General features: G+C 40.8%; 1 protein-coding gene across 8 annotated transcripts in view; it reads right to left on the bottom strand.

Moving 5' to 3' along the window:
* Positions 1-8,273, bottom strand: part of foxp1b (forkhead box P1b) — a 116,487-nt gene that overhangs the window by 86,000 nt on the left and 22,214 nt on the right. The window lies entirely within an intron of this gene.

Here is an 8,273-nt window from a genome sequence, read left to right as displayed (position 1 = left end):
AAGATGGAAAACAAAGGTGAGACATCGTTGGCAGTGCAGCCGGCAACTTTTTTTTTTTTAAACTTTATGGCATCTCTTTTTTTTTTTAGGTTTATCCTCATGTGAACTTAAACGTTAAAAATTGTGTGTTGGCAAACTGAGAGTGAAAACACACACACATATACATATATATATATACATATGAACATATTTCTGATAGAAATAGCCAATGCCGAGTGGTTTATGCATTGTGCCAGTGTGTGACGCATTTGACAGTACTGATGTGTTTTGACTTTCCCGACTGAGCATTCATCCCAAGAGGAGAAAAAAAAAATGAAGGGAACAAAATCGTATTTTTAAGGGAAACTTAAAAGACACTGTGCGGTAAGATATCGGGTGCATTTGAATAAAAGCATTAAAGCGTAACCAAATATGGAGTGGGAGGGGTGCAGGGGGGGGGGGGGGCTCACAAGCCACTGCCGTCCCCATTTTGTCATACATTCGTGGGTCCAAACTGTTAGCACGAGACGCTATTTATCTTAAATAGACGTTTGAGCAACAACACCCCAACGAGCATCTCGCCCGAACGCCAGTCAGCTTGAACAATAACAAAACCTGCATCGTTTCAACTCAACCGCCCAATTATTGTGATGAATTAGACTTCAATTAACACATCGTCAGTGGGATCGTAAATCAATGGCAAGTGGTGACAAATGAAATGAATTCATTTCAAGCTTCAAACTCCTAAACGCCATTAATTCCAATCACCTGAACGAGCCCTGTGAGCAAAAAGGCATTTCCATAATAGAAATTTTCCAAACGCGTTCCATCATTTTGATGAAAGCAAATTGGTGTTTGCTTCAAAGCAACAACCGGATCCTGACAGTCAGCAAGCGTCTCCGTCTACTGTAACGACAAGGACCTCATAAGAACCGAGATAATTGCCTCCATTCCAAACAGTCAACGGCTGCGTAATGTTACCATTTGGATCGGTAGGGGAGCAGGTAACACGGGGTGAGGACAAACAAGTGCAGCTCGCGTCAGAACGGCACACGTTCCGATGTCGAAATTTAGGCAATGGAACAAATGATTGCGGAGATAATTATCCTCCTTAGGTGGGTTCGCCGAATGCTCGGTTAGACAAATAAATGAGTAAAATCAATCAAAAGGGGACGCATTAAGATGTTGTTAATATGGCGCATTAAAAATGTCAAATAGAACCGGTGTGTGCATAAAAGCTTCTTTTAGTTATTTGGTGCTCCAAATTCATTTTGTTCACAAAATAGAGCTGAACTATTTTGGGTTGCGTTTACAAGTTGATAGACTGACATGTTTTGTTTTTTTTCAGGGCCGATACCAATACCGATTATTAGTAGCCGATAACCGATATTTGAAGCCAATATTCATTTGAAAAAAAAGGGGTAAAAAAATGTTTGAAAAATAAAAACTTGAGTGGCACAACTTTAGTGATTTACAACATATTAAAGTTTTTTTTTTTAGATGTTAGAAAATAAACAACTTAGTATTAAAATTCTGACTAAAAGTGCACAGAGCTCCCTGGTTACTATGGCAAATCGTTTTCTTTTCGTTGTGAGTTGTAGTAGACTGACATTCTTAAAATTTCAGCATGTCTGTTACGTCCCATCGTGTGAGTGACTCGAGGTGAAAAAGCAAACAGGCAGCTAACTGCTGATTGGCTACCACCCACTGCACAAAGAACCACTCAGAAACTGCTTCTGCAGGCAGGGCCACCAGCACAGCACAGCACAGCACAGCAGAGAGAGAGAGAGAGAGACAAGTGTGCTGCAGCGACCCAAAATAAACTAGCTTTTCATTTATTGGCCTTGAAAGGTAAAAAAAAAAAGGCTGATGCCGATAATCGGCAAAATGCCAAAAATCGGCACCATAATCAGCCCGGTTGGTAAACATTATTATGAGTGTTTACGCGTATGAAGAGGAACTGGACAACTCGACGGGTTAACTGTGAACAACTGTGACCCAAACGGTTCACGAAGCCCACAAACCCGTGAAAAGGACTTTCCTCCTCTGCTTCACAATCGACACTCTCTCATCCCAGATTTGCAATCAATGTTGCAAGGGTGAGAACTGTCCGCTCATATGTATTGATACCACTCCGTGGAAACGAAGCCAATCCCAACAATGGGCTCAAGGTCCTCTAATGGAAAGACTCTCATCACGTTTCACGCTGTGGAGATAAAAAGATGAGAGCTCATGAATATTTACATTAAGTAAGATATTCCATTAATTTCGCTAAGCACTCTTGATACTGTCTGCGGCGCGCTCGTTAATGAACTTCACACATCGCCGTCATATTAATTCATGCTAAAATCAATAGCCCCTTTTACGGCCATTTCACTCCAGAAGTGGGCCGCCCCGTGTTACACCTCACTATTCTGTATGAACAAGCTACTGGCGGAGAAATGATCGGAATATAAATTGGAGCAGAGAAGACGGCCGCACTCGTGGTCACGGGCAACAATACGTTCGCATTTTTCATAACGTATTTGTTGGACCATAAGGAGCACTTCAAATGATTTGAATTTCTCAAAAATTGCGCACCACATTATCGATGGTGACAAGCTTTTCTGGCATATGAGGGCGCGCCCAAAACTCTTTTTTCACAAAAAATAAATAAATACGATCTACAAGCCGCAGTTTTCTATGTTGAAAAAAAAAAAGTTAACTGCATGGACAGAACGATTTTGCACATAAAGGCACATGAACAGATTGTTAAAACAGTGGATTTTAACACGGCAACAACTTCGCTAATTAAAACAGAACAGAAAAAAAAAAAAACGAGATTTATTTTGCGTATTTTCTGAACTCTAGAGCGCCCCTAGTGGTGAAATAAAAATCCACAGAAAAGCAGCACCGTTATATTCGCCGCATGGTTCAAAATCGAGGAAAAAAATACGCTCAATAACTATTTCTAAAGCAGTGACGTAAACTGCGCCAATTTTTCTGCTGATCTGAACCTCCTAAACACGTCACAGGGACGTAGTCGGCGCTCTGGGTGGAGAAACATTCGGCGTGGAGACCCTGAGTGACAAACTGCGGGGTCAGAGGGAGTGCCAGACAACACAGAGCCCAAGTGAGACCTCTTGGAAAACAAACACGGTATTTGCTTTCAAAGACAAAGGGGGGGGGGGGGGGGGGGGGGGGGGCGACACGCATTCCGTTGTTGAAGCCAATTATCAATGGAAAATAATAACAACAGATGGATTTAGAGCAGCCAACAACAGCGCTGGTGAACAGATGATGAAATGCGAGAGCGGAGTTGGGGGGGAGGGCAAGTGGGGGTTGTTGCACACAACACACACACACACACACACACACACACACGTGCACACGCACACCTACAAAGGCGCGCACACACACCAGATGTGATTTTCCACAAGTACAGTTTTATAGATGCGCCGCTCTACGGTCACCACTTGTGCCGCTCATCTTTTGCGCCAGATTATGGTGCGGCGAACGCCTCAATTTGTTCATAGCGATGGCGTCTGGTCTCTGCAAGAACAAAAATATGAAACGCAATATATAATGACATGTGCAATTAGCACATTTTATAATTTTACACTTTTTTTAACACTTGAATCTTTAACATTTTACACTCAAACTAAAAAAAAATGTTTTCTTCATTTTAATTAATTATTAATTAATATTGTTTGAGGTTGCACATTATGATTTGCGTTTCCTTATTGGTCACCTTAATGAGTTGCCGTTGCAGAGTCGGCGATGTCGAATGATGATTAAGTCATGATAAATGGTGTAATGATAGAATTAATAATGGCGTTTGTTCGCGCTTGGCAGGTCGGCGCCCAATCGAGTGCCATTCAAGTTCATCCTGGAATTCATTTTCCGTTCCAAAGCCATTCTGATCCCACGTGATTTCAAATGAGTTGTTTTTTTTTCCCCAAGCGATCGTCACAGACGCAAAAAGCGGCAGAGCTCAACGATTCTGGCGCCATTCACGAGCGTCTCCGTTCGCCGCCGTAGACGAAGGTGCTTGTAAGCCAAAACAAAAGCAATTCTCCGCGTCTTGTCAAGGGTGCGAGATGTCTGCAGATATTATGAAAAAAGATAAGCAACCTCTCCAAAAGAAGAGAAAGCTTTTCGTCTCATTAATTTCAGACTAAAGCATAATTATCTCCTTATCGGCCTTGATCACCGAAAAAAAATCTTCGCCTTCAGTCATTCAAGCGTTTTTTTGTGTTTAAAGTGAGTTTAGAATATTTGATGACATGAGAATTTTTGTGGGTGCAAGTGCTGTCAATTTCAGAGACAGAGATTGTGTTTGCCTTTCAAAGTTTGTGATCTTTTTTAAGGTATTTACAATTTTTTTTTTTACTGTAACTGAACACCTTCAAAGGCTAACACAAGAGGATTTAACCCCGCCCCCCCCCAAAAAAAAAATCATCAGAAACAAATGTCAAGATTTAATTAGCTTTTGAGAAATAATTGCCATTAGCAAATCCCATCAAATAAGGTTGAGGCATTTTTCTGGGGAAAAAAAAAAATCTTTTTGTACGATGAGGAGACAAAAGGTTTTCAAACAGGAACTGACAGGCCATCCGCCATTTTAGTGCACTGACACCGAGGTCGAGTTAATTAGACTATTGTCATTTTAATCAGGGCAGCTCAGTGGCCATCACTTCCCTAAAAGAGCCAGAGGACTTAAAACGGCTGAGAGACTGCCGGCTACGCGTGCACGTGTGCGTGTGTGCACGTGTGTGTGTTGTGCCTGCAATGTCACCGATCTATGGGTTATGGAGTACAGTCTGGTTTTCTCACATGCTTGGAACATTAATGAGCTGGAGACACACCAAGGAAACAAAGGAGCCCGAAGGATCACCAGGGGAAACCGCTCGCCTCTGCTCGACTCAAGTCTGAGCTCATTTGAAAATATCTTCAGTATCAACCAGCCATCCTCTTTACAAATATTTCAAATTATTAGTCTTTCATGTTTAGATTACTGTAGTCCGTCATAGACCCGACATTACAAAACTAAAATAAAAAAAATAAATATATATATAATATATATATATATATATATTATATTTATTTTATTTTTTATTATTTTTATTCATTTTTATTTATTTTAATTTTATTCTGGGCACAAACATGGAAAAAGCTCATGAAGAATTGGTAATAACCACCAAACATACATATATATATATATATATATATATATATATATATATATATATATATATATATATTATTTTTTATTTTTATTTTTTTTTTTGCCCCCAAATTGAAAATAATGAAGCATTAACTATACAAATGTGGACATGACATATGAATCCATAGTCTAATTTAAAAAAATATATGGCAGAATATCCAGAAAACATATATTGTTTGTAAATTAAAAGTCAGCAACTGGGCAGAAGACGAGCAAACAAAAGCAGAGCAACGGACGGGACATTTCGACAGCTGAAAGAATTCCAAAGTGACAGAAATTAGCAAACATTTTTGCTGGACGGATTGCATTCGTCAATTAATTTTCCACAGGCTTCACTGACAAAGTAACACTCAAGAAAATAAGTTGACATTGGAACCTCAACTTACCAACATCCCTTATTACGAATAATTGGAGTTACGCACAAAAAATGTATTTATATTGCCGTCTTATTTCCGGAATACGATCAAAATCGATGTCGTTATCGGGCCGTTGTTTATGAATATCGTCATAGTTATTCAAATGGATAGTTTTAAAAATGAATCATCAATATTTCACAAGGACTTCATATTAATCTGTACAGAAATTATCCTCTTTAAATGATTTAGTGACGATATTAATAATTAAACACGTGAATGTTAAGCTAAGATGAGTAAAAAAACGGAAGATCGTGTTAATGAAGCAAAAAAAATAAAAAATAAGATGTATTACGGCACAAGGTTGCTTTCGAAAGGCGTTGGTTACTGCAAAACTCATTTGAGGGGCTAAACATGAACAAAATCAAACGTTATCTTCGATCGGATATTACAAATGTCAACTGTTTCGTAAAAAGCGTTTCAAGGAGACAACAGCGGCGTCGCAGTTACGGGTCAATTTTGATAAGTACCATTTTTTATTTTTTTTGGGACATTTCAAGTGTCACACTTCCCGTTACGTTCTTATTCTGACCAGATCCACCGGATCATCGTTGCTACCTTTTTTTTTTTGGTTTCCACCACCCAAGCTCAGAGCGTCAAACAGACCTGTCTGCAAATCCTAAAAGCCATAATGCAAGACATTTGAATATTCAAATGGCGTGTTTTCGATCTCCACATTACCATTCCATCTCTGTAATACAATAAATGGAGACCGTTTTGACGGTGGCAGCGTACGCTCACGCTGGGACACTTTGTGGCTTGGCTAAATCTGCGATCACCCACATGCATGCGACCGACAGTTGAGAAGACAAATTTACATTTACACCCAGCGCTTCTCAATTATTTTCTGTTACGCCCCCCCCACCCTCCCACCCAGAAAAAAAACAACCCCACCACCCACTCTCCGCTGCAACTATAATTAAGAGCATTTCTCTTGCAAAACAAACCTACACCGTTGAGTTAATAGTCGCTGAGGCAATGGCCAAGGAGAGCGCCACCGCCAACTACTGGAGTGGAGGTGCAATTACACTTTACTGAAGTACCGCGGGGGAAAAAAAAAAAGCACGTCCCCCTTCAGCATTGTATCCCCCCCCGGGGGTAATTATGACTATATTATTATATTATTTATTTAGATCTAAGGAATTTATTCCTTTGAAGAAATATCCTTTAAGTACAAACAAGGAATTTTTAATTTTTTTTTTTAACCACAGTTCTCTCACAATTGTCTAATAGGAGTAGCGCAAACACAATGTACATGTAAAGTCTCAATCGCTATCTCGAAAAAAAGCGCTAAGTAGTGTCTGGAATTAATGAACACATTAGCAAATGATTCAGAATGAATGCATGCAACCGTGCGCGAAGAATCAATGACGCTTTCGTGAATTCAACTGACTCAACTCAACTCATCATGTCGTGTTCACCCGCAAAGAGATGAAAAGAAAAAGCCTTTTCTGGTACGGTGATCCGTTTTAAAAGTTGAATTTGCGGGACCAAGCAACTAATGTAGATACAGTCGGTCACTTGCAAATAACGAGCGGAGAAAAATCTGATCGGCTCAACAAATTAGACTTGCCTGCGGTATCAACAATTCTCGTTCAAAACGATTTCGATTTCGATGACTTGGACGCAAATAGTTGGGTCACGGCAGGGCCTCCCCACCCACCGAGCGTGGGGGAAAAAAATACTTTGTGGTCTATTTCGTAAAGCGTGTGCGTCAGTTTAAGTCTTTCTTGAACGTAGAAAATAATGTTTTTTTTTTGTCCACTGCATGCGCCACATGAATGTATCTGCACAGAAAGTGACAAGTGCTCGTAGTAGTTGATGAAGATTTAATGACTCAACGAAAAGCAAATAGGCTGCTTACTGCTGATTGGCTGCAACAAAGAACCAATTAGAAGGTGCTGTGGGCGGGCCCATCTGCTTCTGCCAGAAGGGCCTCAAGCACAGTAGAGAGAGAGAGAGAAAAGCAGCAAGCCAAAATAAACCAGCGATTAATTAATCGGCCTTGAAAGTTTAAAAAAAGAGGCAGATGCCGATAATTGGCAAAATGCCAAATACAGCCTGGCCGATAATCACTAGTACAGTTGCATGAGACAGGACCGCCCCCCCCCCCATCTCTCCTTTACAAATGAGCACAAGTGTGCTGACCCGAAGCGTCAACGACTCAAGTGGAAATGAAGGACCAGGGCCGATCCAAATAGTAACGGCGCTTGCTTCAGAGGGAGATCATCAAAGCAAGACATGACGCTGGTTTGCTGGTGCTTGTATATTTAAATTAGCTTTATCGCAATGACTTTTTGCAGTCCTCCGAGATGCAGGATCCAGTATAACGTGCAAACGTCCTTGTAGAACAGAACAAAACAAACGGAGGAAATAACGTCAAATGAAGTCTTCTTTTCCAAGTGCGAAACATATTTGCACTCACGGTGCAGTGAAACGGACATCGCCGTTGGCCTTGTCTCATTGGAAGCCGCCCTGTCACATGGTTGATATGGCGCACGTTGAAAACGCCGCGCGTGCGCGTGCGATCAGCGATAACGAAAGCAGCCAGATGACAAAGTGACTTGAAGTGTCAAAGCAGCATTAAAAATAAAAAAACGACCACGCTCGCTTGTCCTCTTCCAGACAGGAAACCCGACGCAGCGGAGCGGCTGCCTCGTCTCATCCGCAGGCTG

This window comes from Idiotropiscis lumnitzeri, chromosome 11 (genome assembly GCF_059441095.1).
Source record: "Idiotropiscis lumnitzeri isolate Australia: NSW breed Sydney's pygmy pipehorse chromosome 11, RoL_Ilum_1.0, whole genome shotgun sequence".
Taxonomy (NCBI): Eukaryota; Metazoa; Chordata; class Actinopteri; order Syngnathiformes; family Syngnathidae; genus Idiotropiscis; species Idiotropiscis lumnitzeri.
This window is presented reverse-complemented; position numbering and strand designations above follow the sequence as displayed.